General features: G+C 35.7%; 1 protein-coding gene across 3 annotated transcripts in view; it reads left to right on the top strand.

The window, feature by feature from the left end:
• Window positions 1-11,322, top strand: part of lpp (LIM domain containing preferred translocation partner in lipoma) — a 260,901-nt gene that overhangs the window by 4,449 nt on the left and 245,130 nt on the right. The window contains exon 1 of one of the 3 annotated variants that reach the window (XM_016279542.1): window positions 2,499-2,874. The exons of the other annotated variants lie outside the window; for them this stretch is intronic. The gene's annotated coding sequence lies outside the window, so the exon portion shown is untranslated. Of the gene's footprint in view, window positions 1-2,498; window positions 2,875-11,322 lie in introns of those variants that run through there. 3 annotated transcript variants of the gene reach the window in all.

Below are 11,322 nucleotides of genomic sequence, written 5' to 3'. Positions count from 1 at the left end.
CACGATTTTTCATCCAATTGTTTGTGCACACTGGACATCAAACACGCCAGTATTTTGATACAGAAACACACCAGTCTGTAGTATGGGTAGTCCTAACTCAATAAATCAGTGTTTCATATTAACTATTAATGTCCTAATAAATCTAAAAATATTTTACACTTCCCTTAATAACAAAAGATCATTAATTAATATAATATTTTGAAAACATTTGCCCTCACTGAAAATGGGGCAGGATGTATTTGTTTTTCCTCCCCCAAATCTGTTGCTGTTTCGTTCCGACAACATGTTGATATTATTATTATATTAACTAAAAAATAGTTTTTTGAAATTTGTGAATCGATTCAAATACTAGAAGACTGAATGCTAGAAGAGTGAATCACGGTTCATATGTGAGTCTATCCCCCCCTCCCCCCCCCACCCCTATATTTTAAAGGGATAGTTCACCCCAAAAAAAATTCTGTCATTAATTACTCACCCTCATGTCGTTCCAAACCTGTAAGACCTTCGTTCATCTTCAGAACAGAAATTAAGATATTTTTGATGCGTTCCGAGAGCTCTCTGACCCTCCCATAGACAGCAGGGATCCTAACACGATCATCAATGCTCAGAAACGTAGCAAGGACATCGTTAAAATAATCCATGTGACATCAGTTGTTCAACCGTAACTTTACGAAGCTACGCGAATACTTTTTGTGTGCAAAGAAAACAAAAATAATGACTTTATTCAACAATACGTCTCCTCCGCGTCACCCTATAGCTCCATTTTGAAGAGTATCACGTACGTAAACAACGTATACAACATATGTATGCAGATACCATGTTTACATTCAGATCAAAGTGTAAACAACGTGTCCGCGTACGGTGCTGCTGACACAGAACAGCATATGTTGTTTACGTATGTGATACTCTCCAAAATGGGACTGGTGACACAGAGACGACACATTTTTTAATAAAGTCATTGCTACGCGAATACTTTTTGTGTGCAAAGAAAACAAAAATAATGACTTTATTCAACAATACGTCTCCTCCGCGTCACCCTATAGCTCCATTTTGAAGAGTATCACGTACGTAAACAACGTATACAACATATGTATGCAGATACCATGTTTACATTCAGATCAAAGTGTAAACAACGTGTCCGCGTACGGTGCTGCTGACACAGAACAGCATATGTTGTTTACGTATGTGATACTCTCCAAAATGGGACTGGTGACACAGAGACGACACATTTTTTAATAAAGTCATTGTTTTTTTTTTCTTTGAACACAGAAAGTATTCTCGTAGCTTCGTAAAGTTACGGTTGAACCCCTGATGTCACATGGATTATTTTAACGATGTCCTTGCTTCGTTTCTGAGCCTTGATCATGTTAGGATCCTTGCTGTCTATGGGAGGGGCAGAGAGCTCTCGGAATGCATCAAAAATATCTTAATTTGTGTTGAATTAAGATGAACGAAGGTCTTTCAGGTTTGGAACGACATGAGGGTGAGTAATTACTTACAGAATGTTCATTTTTGTGTGAACTAACCCTTTAAATAAACCACAGCCTGCGAAATTTGACAGTCGCACAAAGATGTATCGTGATAACGATTTTACTATATCGTGCAGCCCTACTAGTCAGTTACTTTATCTAGATCTGTTTTTATATTTTTTTTAGTGCCAGTGGTTTGATTTTTTTAATGCAAGAACATAACTTAAATGGCCCCTGACAAATGTTTGTAATCAGTAATTACTTAATCCTTAATACTTAATCCAAAAATAAGTATAATTATATAAAGCTTCCTACTAAGAACGATTAGGTCAGATCAACTCGTTGTTCTGACAACCTACTGACTTGATTTTAAAAATATGTAGTTTTGCACATACCTAACAATGGATAAGTGTTTTTCTACACTTCCTACACGTGATTTGCCGGATGGATGGAGGGATAAATAGATAATATTATAGAAAATAAATATTGTTTGTTTGATAATTATTTTTTTTTCATTTATTTATTTATTCATTGATTGCATTGGGACAATGCCCTTGCAATTAAGTAACAAAGTGGATGGTAGTTTAAACTGTCAAGTGCCAGAAAGCACAAAAAAGCAGTTAAAAGTACACTGAAAAAATTATTATTTAAAGTTGTAAATGAAACAAAGATTGTTTTATTATTAGAGATTGTTGGAGTATTCAGTCTTTACTTCAAAATATTACATTTAATTCAATGTATTACTTGCCATTTCATTGTAATCATTTGTGAAATTTACTAGCAACTGTAAAAACTGTTACTACTAAAACTGTTACTACTAAAAGTAAATACTATACACAATTTTTTTTCAGTCTTGAAACTTCTTGTAGTCTTGAAGCCTCTTGTAATCTTTTGAAGCTTTTTGCATGGATCAGACAGACATTTTCACTCCGTATAGTCAAAAAAAAAATCAATATAGTCAAAAAAATGTAAAGACAACATTTTTATTAATTGAACATTTCATTTATTCGTTTTGTTCAGTTTTTGTTGTCCTCTCTGTAGACATTCGAGAGTATACTTTTAGATACTGTGGTTTGCTTTATTCTTAGAGACCATTGTGAGTGTGCTTGCCCCCCTGTTAAATAACTCCCAGCAATTACCATTGTTATTCTGCAAATGGTACGAACCACAGACTTGGCTTCTATGTGCCTCTGGCCAGTGAAAAAGAGTGGCATTCCAGACCAAAAAAGCAAGGCGAATCAAATTTTGCCCCCAATCTTTCGCCTATTTTTATTTCCATATTTGGAAATGTTTACCTCCACAGTGCAGCAGGAAGAAGCACTATGAGTCATTTTAACAGCATAAGGGCCTGGCTGTGGGTCCTCCTCACTGAGGGCTTCTCTAGTCCATAGACACACGGTATGCTGTAAGTAACCTCTTCTCTTCTCTTCTATTCTATATAAGTTGTGGCTGTGTTTGAACATGTTAACCTTGCTGCAATCCTGTGGCACATTGCTCTACCCTTTTATAATCGCAGTTGTGCTGTTCACAGCGGAAGTATAGCTTAAAACACATAATATATAGGCAGTTATAGACAGGCTGCTCTTTATGGCCTTCATTTTCTTGGGCGAATTGTTGGTAGGAGGAGCCACCTGACATTTTCCTGGAGGTTTTGAATTACTTGTGTATTTATTCATTCACACAATTGTTTAAAGTTGTACAGCTGATATAGAGTGGTACAATTAATATAAAGTGGCTTGTACTTTGCACAACATGTGTGTCTGGGCTTTATTTTAATCTGTGAGTTTAAAGAACAACCTTCAGTAGCTTTAGAAACACTTCCTCAGTCTGTATACATATACATGTCCTTCCTATACTGTCGACCATGGCTGGATTTTCATTGAAATGGAAAATAAGGTATTTGTGACCCTGGAGCACAAAACCAGTCATAAGGGTAAATTGAGATTTATACATCATCTAAAAGCTGATTAGATAAGCTTTCCATTGATGTATGGTTATCAGGATAGGACAATATTTGGCTGAGATACAACTATTTAAAAATCTGGAATCTGAGTGTGCAAAAAAATCTAAATATTGAGAAAATCGCCTTTTAAAGTTGTCCAAATGAAGTCCTTAGCAATGCATATTACTAATGATAATACATTTTTGATATATTTATGGTAAGAAATTTACAAAATATCTTCATGGAACATGATCTTTACTTAAAATCCTAATGATTTTTGGCATAAAAGAAAAACCGATAATTTTGTATTTTTGGCTATTGCTACAAATGTACCCGTGCTACTTATGACTGGTTTTGTGGTCCAGGGTCACATTTCATTGTGATGTGTACTCTTTATTTTGCTCAGAGATGGCTTTGCATGTCATAGGTATGTGACCCTTTTCTTTGTTTGGTAATATTTGCTGAGGAGATACATTTGTGGAATGCGTTACTCATGGTGTGATTTGGATTGAGATGGATTTTCTCAATATTTAGATTTTTTTGCACCCTCAGATTCCAGATTTTCAAATAGTTGTATCACGGCCAAATATTGTCCTATCCTAACAAACCATACATCAGTGGAAAGCTTATTTATTCAGCTTTCAGGTGATTTGACCATTATGACTGGTTTTGTGGTCCAGGGTCACATAAAAACATAAAACATTAAAAAAAATAAATTGAAGCAGTTTTGCAAGGAACTGTCTGGGGTTTTCCAACCCATTTTTAATTTTGTCAAAAGCTGTTCAATTCTGGAAGTTAGAAGGGTTTTTCAATTCTTCTCCATGCAGGGAGAAGAATATCTTGTGCCACAATGTTGGGTTATCTTTGTTTAGTCATGGTATTTCAAAAAAAAAAAAAGAATGAAGCATAGCTCACAGTCAACACATCTGAAATTATACAGAGTTTTCCGCCTTAACCCTCTGGAATTTTACCTTAAGTTGGTAAAGTAGATCTACCTGTACTTGTTTAATAGGACTTTCTTTAGTCTAAGTACACTACATCCCTCCACCTTTATTCTTGACTGCTAGTAAACCAACAGTTTAGCTGTTTACACCTTCACATTCCTCTGGTACCACACCATATCAGTGGCAGGGAAAGGTAGACCTTAATGGGATGTTCCATAGCCGTGAGGTGCGATATACTCGACTTTAATGATAGAACGGTGTGATAATCTCATTACTTTTCGCTCAACAGTACTGAAGGGTCTTCATATCCAGTGCTGGTTGGCTTCAGACAAAGTTTACTGTAAACTCTTCAACACTTGTCTTAATTCAGTTTGGAGCCAGCCAGTGCAAACAGCAGCTGGAGCACTTAGCATCAGTCAAAACATTTTACTATTCATGAATCATCGCTCTGTTTTATGTGAACTAACACAGTCTTTGTTAACTTTTGTTTTATTTATTCATCCCCCAAATGTGTGGTGACTCATCTTGTTAGGTGATAGTTAACACTTGAATTTTGTTTTCAATTAATCAGTGGGCAGTAACAAGTGCTTCCATTAAATGGCATGTTGGATTGCTAACTTTTCCTTTTAAAAGGCCAGGGGATTTGTTTTAAAAGAAGACCGGAACCTCCCTCGTAATGAACTGTCTTGTTGTTTAGCTTTTATAATACAAGAAATTAATAATTTTTCTTTTGTGACACACTGAAATATGGTAGCACTGCTGTGAGAATCCTCCACCTCGTCTTTAGAAATTGGATTAAGATTTTAATCTATGTGCACTCGCTTCTCAGCACTGGCCTCTGTTTCCTAACATATTCTTCTCTCCAGTTTGAGAAATTTCTGGTGTTTGTTTTCATAGCGTTGTCAATCTGAGAGAATATCCTGACAACATATAAACTTCAGGATTGATTAACAAGAGCAATTAGAAGCCTGGGCAGATTGCAAGAAAGTGAAGTTAAATAAGTGGATGATTATCGGTTTATAAAAAGATTCACACTGAGGGTTTGATTGCGTTCTATTTTAACATAAGACCTCTTTAATGAAAGCAGCGGCAGGATACTTCCAACAGTTCTTTATCTGTTTTCTTTACGGTAAAGCCAGTGTCCTTATTTTTATTTGGGGTCAATGAAATATGCCTACAATTTTTGGAGTTAGAATTTTAGTTTATTCCAATATATTCAGTTTTTAAGAATCTAATTAATTTAAATGATGAATTAAATGAATAATCGGATGCAATTTGGCAACGTTTTATTATTTTGGATGTTATACGTTATTGCGATAGTTTGGAAATGAAAAAGACCAGTCTGGTGCTTAAAGTTTAAAGCTGTGTTGTGTTTGAAAACAACATTCTACCTAAACCTAACCGATAGTGTTAACAAAAAAACAAAAAAAAACAAATACAATGCATTTGCTGAAGCAACTATGCCATTTGAGCCGGCTACTACAAGCCTTTGAGCTCTTTTATCTTGAGGACTCCCACCCAAGCACATCATATCACAAGTGCAGTGTTGTACCAGGTGAGCTACTGAGCAAGTTTACTATCAGAAAAGTTATACGTATGAATCTGATGATGTGATGCAAACATCAAAATTCATAAGATTAGATTACTAATCATGGTAAAAGTGTTTTGAGGGCATGACATAATATTGTGCAAGGAATCATGCAAACTGAATAAATGTTGTTAGTGTTTTCCCGCTATTAGTGTTCATTTCAGTGTATGTATAGTACATTTTTCCCAGTTAGCCCAGTTTTTTTTTTTATCTGTTAAAATGATTTTTAAACCATCCTGTTTCTTAAAAGCTGATTCCCAGTGTTCCATGATACATGTGCTACACTTAATGGTGCTATAGGTGATTGTCTTCGTAAACTTTCTTGGTTATGCTTGTTGAAAGTCTCTTCATATCCCGACCGCTATCATTAAGTTAAGTGTATGATGTATTTATAAAATGTATTTATATATACTGTGGAAGGCGTAGGACCAAGAAATGTTCGTCCAATTAAAACGCTCGGTCCAAGCGTTTTAATTGGCTTTCCTACCTGCCTGTCAATGTATATATTAACATACCTCTGCGCACCCAGTTCGCGCAGACAGGATACGTCATCAGTGCGTTCACGCACTCTGTGCAGACAGAGCGAGAATAGCAGACAAACATCAACAACCCCATCTTCCTTCCTGGTATTGTAGTACTTTTACTAACTGTACTATAAAGTTTTCTCACCGGTGACACATGTAGCCCAGCGGTTCCCAATTCCAATCCTCGCGCCAACCGAATAGAACAAACGTCGCACGTGATAAGAGATATACACTGAACAAAATTATAAACGCAACACTTTTGTTTTTGCCCCCATTTTTCATGAGCTGAACTCAAGTGGCCTTTTTTTGTGGCCAGCCTAAGGCACACCTTTGCAATAATCATGCTGTCTAATCAGCATCTTGATATGCCACACCTGTGAGGTGGATGAATTTTCTCGGCAAAGGAGAAGTGCTTACTAACACAGATTTAGACAGATTTGTGAACAATATTTGAGAGAAATAGGCATTTTGTGTACATAGAAAAAGTCTTAGATCTTTGAGTTCAGCTCATGACAAATGGGGGCAAAAACAAAAGTGTTGCGTTTATAATTTTGTTCAGTTTATATGAAATGGGGGTGGGGGGGGCTATTGTAATGTTGGGCTGGAATTTGGAGGGAGGTTGGAGGGAGGGTGGGTGGGATGTTCACTTTCAGTGCTATCAGGCTAAAGTTAGCATTTTCCAAGATCTCCTACTGCACCTTTAAAAATTGAGTACATACTGTGATAATTGGCCTAGATCAGTGACAAAATTTCTGTTCACTATACAGCTGAATATATTTAACAACCCTGGAAAGTGATATAAAGAAATGTCCATTGCTAAAATTGCAGTAAGAGCAGGACAATCAGATTTGATTAGTTTAAGCACGGATTGCTGTGGAGCTGTAAGGGCTACATATGATTGATTGACTGATTGATTGATTTGGCTAATAATAGTAATTCTTTTTATTGAACCGTGTTTATTTTATTTGACCTTAGAGCTTAGCTTTGGTTTGTGCTTTCAGTACATGGTTAAATCAACATAACATATGGCCTCTTGTGGCCTATTTACTTTTCCAGTATTATTTTTAATTTAACTGCAATTGCTTCATATCATGTGTGTTTTTGACTTTTTAATATTTAATGCATACTTTATGGGACTTTGCAGAAAGCAAAAGTACGTAATCACAGATTTTGAGCTTTGAAAGACTATGAGCCCATTAGCACGTTTTTAAACTGTCATAGAGCCACACAGTCTTTAGGTCAGATTAAAAATGCCAATATCTAACAGTAATGTCCCCTCGCTGCAAATGCGCAGTTTTGCGATCTGCCAAAAAAGGCATTATCCTCCGCCTCTGGGGGCTCAGCCTCAGCCCTGTTCTTTTGGTATCAGAGGTCACTGGCAGATTAATTTCTTCTGATGCGCAGGCTGTATGTTAATGGAGCCCGGCTCAAAAGGTTGCATGTGCCAGACTAACAGATGCCATTTCACTAGTCCTGTTATTTTGTTATGAGGCTTGTTGGCTTAAAAACAGAGCAATCCAAAAGCCTATATCGTAGCCCCAGAGGAGAGGTAGATGTTGGCGTGTTAAATGATAGCTTGCTGAGAGACGCAGCTAGAGCAGCAGATATTTGTTTCTGCACCAGCACCGTGCCAGCCATTCCTGTGCCTCATTGGCTTTAGGATGGATCAGCGGGTATGGGCCCATTTCTGGAAAACATTTGCAGGCTTAAATCACAAATATGGAGCTTTTTAGAGCTAAACAAAGTGGCAAATTCTCTGCTTTGGATGTAGCTGTGGAAAAAATTTGAACCAAACACATTTATTTGTGTGCATCTTATGGCTTTTCAAGAGCTGAAACTGATAACAGCCCTAAACAAACTTGAAAAGGATATCTGATTGAAGTAGCCCATGGCAGTGAATTAATTATACTTTAAATTATTTAATTATTTTTAAAAACCTATCTAAATTTTAAAATCATCCTTCTTTTTTTAAAGCTGAATACCAGTGTACCATCATACATGTATTGAACTTCAAAATTGAGTGTATAATCAATAATATATAAAAAGTGCATTATTAAAACCTTTTGTTAAATTATAAAATATGTTTTGTTTTATTTTATTTAAATCAGTCTTTTATAAAAGCTCCTTTAACCAAATAGTTTTGATTTCTGCCTTTAATACATGGTTACATAAAAAATATTGAAAATGTTATTTAATTGAAATGAACCGTGTCAACTAATCCATGAATGAATGAATTTTTTAAAATTATTGTCATTATAGAAATAAGATTACTTTTATTCATAATTTTTATTTATTTATTTATTTTAATTTTTTCCCCCACATATCTTTAACCAATATTCAGTCATGCACATTCTGTTATGCAGTTCTGACATAAGATATGCTCCAGTGGCCTGTTTATTATTCAGTCATCTGTGGACTGGCTTCATGGTCATGAAATGTTGTTTTGAATTTCTTTGTTTTTTTTTTGTGTATTGATTCGTTTGCTTTATATATTTAGGAAAGGTATTTTCAGGTCATGTTCAAAAATGTAACATAAGAGTAGAATGAGTCATAAATTAAGTGTCTGCTGTCACTCTCCAATTGCAAAGTTAAAAGTTAACATTGTGTTCCCAAAAGTCTCTAATCTTTGGTTTGATTTTAAAAGCATCTTAAAGTGCAATGCTAATAGAAAGTGTTATTATTACAAAGTACAATGCAAAAAAGACTGGAGCCAGAACGAAATTAGAAAGAGCTATAATGAGTTATTAAATAGAGGAGCAAAGTGTTCTGAGGTCTATAGAGAATAAAAATGACCCTTTTGAGTCGCCATTGCTGGCATTTTAAACTAATTCTCTATCCATTATTGGCTTGCCATTGAACTTGGTAGGGGTCTGTCTCAAGCATAGTGAAGAAAAATGTGGAAAGGGGTTTATTGTCTTGTAAAATGAAAAAGGATACATTTGCTGAACTCATGCGAAGTTAAAACATTTTTCATTGCTGGACAATGTTCTCACCTCACAAATGGAAAGCCATAATCAATGCTCTGTTAAAGGCTGTTTTTAAAATCTCCACAATGGGCAGCATAATCACAAGGAGCACAAACAAAATCTATTAGTCATTATTACTTAAGTAGGACCTATATTGACGGCATTGAATCATTTGTCCTGTGCTGTAACTTGCACGTAATCCCCACTGCTTCTTTACAGAGGATGTGGCTCTAAATGAAGACTACAAAATAAAGCCTTAACATGAAAATAATCAGCTTGTTGTATCTGGCAGGAATTAGTGCTAATTTCAGGTCTCTTGAATCAATCTCTTTCTTCTCACACAATAAAACAAACTAATTTAGTAAGTAGCCATGTAATAAGATGACCATTCACCTGGTCATTGTCCTAAAACAAACCCCTTTGGGATGATAGGAGTGGTCCTGATCATGCTGTCATGGGTTGTTTTGTGATAATGACCGCCATGGTTTCCTATACTTGGCTTCTTCCCCAATCATTTAGATGATCATAACATCTTATATTGTATGAGTTATCAGTAATAATGAGTAATGTTTACAGTAATGGTACAGTATCATTCAGAAGTTTGGAGTTAGTAAGATTTTTTTGTTGTTGTTGTTTTAAAGAAATGTTTAGTTTTGTTGAACAAGGATACATTAATTTGATCAAAAGTGACAGTAAAGACATTTACAGTTTTGCAAAAGATTTCTACAGTATTTCTGTTTATAAGTAAATGCTGCTGAAAACGTAGCTTTGCCATCACAGGAATAAATGTTCTATATTAAAATAGACAGTAAAAACAGTCAAATAAAACAATTCTTTTAAATTGTAGTAGTATTTCACAATATTACAAATTTTAATATATTTTTGATCAAATAAACGCAGCCTTGATAAGCACATAAAAAAGATAAAAATAAAAAACTTTACCTATAAACCTTTGAATGGTGTTGTGTGTAGCATAATATAGTTGGGTCAATGACATGGCATGGTGCATCTATTCATTTATTAAAAATTATATTAAATATGCTATTCTTACTTTTCTTCTATTCTTGCTATTCTTTGATTTTCTTTTTTAAATATTTTTTCTTTTTATTATTGTGGACACTTGTTGTTATTGTGGATGTTTGTAATTGACAGTTATCTTTGCTGGAAATTCAGTGACTAATGTTGACTAATGAAATAAGCATGAGGCCAGTTTTTGAACAATCCAGTGAATTCGCTTCATAAATTAAAGGTACTTTTAATTTAATTGGACTTTTAATGGAATTTTTTCTCTCTCTTTTTATTTGGAAGTTGATGGACACAAACCAAACATTTGTATCGTTGCATGATATTTGCAGGCCAGTTGTATTGTAGAGATATACTCACCTGCTGTGCACTCTTACCGCAAGAATGGAGACGAGAATGCCGCTTGGCTTCCTGGCTGGAGCAGGCAGGCCCTCTCTCTGACCACAGTTGCCTCTGCACAGTGAACGTGTTCCCCTGCTCACGTGGCTCACAGCCGGGATTAATTGCCACCTAGCCCTCTGTGATCCAGGAATGCAATTACCTACTGACCCAAATCATCTACTTGGCAGGAAGTCTTTATCCCTCACCCCGTGCTGCCAGCACCTGCCAGTAGACACTTCTCTTTCCCCTGTCTCTTTTTATTTTTTCTGTCTCCCTCATCCTGCGTCACACAGCTGATGTCAGGCAAGGGATGCTCTCATCAAAAGCAGCTGTTTTTGGCAAAGCAATATGAGTGCTCATGGAATATCAGAATGTTACACAGTCGTACAAAACCTGTAAGCCATGGGACTCCACAGGATTTTACCGCTGTTTATGTGTTTGATATACTGCGTGTGTGTGTGTGTGTGTGTGTGTGTATATATATA

The sequence above is a fragment of the Sinocyclocheilus grahami genome, unplaced genomic scaffold (genome assembly GCF_001515645.1).
Source record: "Sinocyclocheilus grahami isolate Dianchi unplaced genomic scaffold, SAMN03320097.WGS_v1.1 scaffold131.1, whole genome shotgun sequence".
NCBI classification, from domain to species: domain Eukaryota; kingdom Metazoa; phylum Chordata; class Actinopteri; order Cypriniformes; family Cyprinidae; genus Sinocyclocheilus; species Sinocyclocheilus grahami.
Note: the sequence above shows the minus strand (reverse complement) of the source record. Positions and strands in the feature narration are given on the sequence as shown.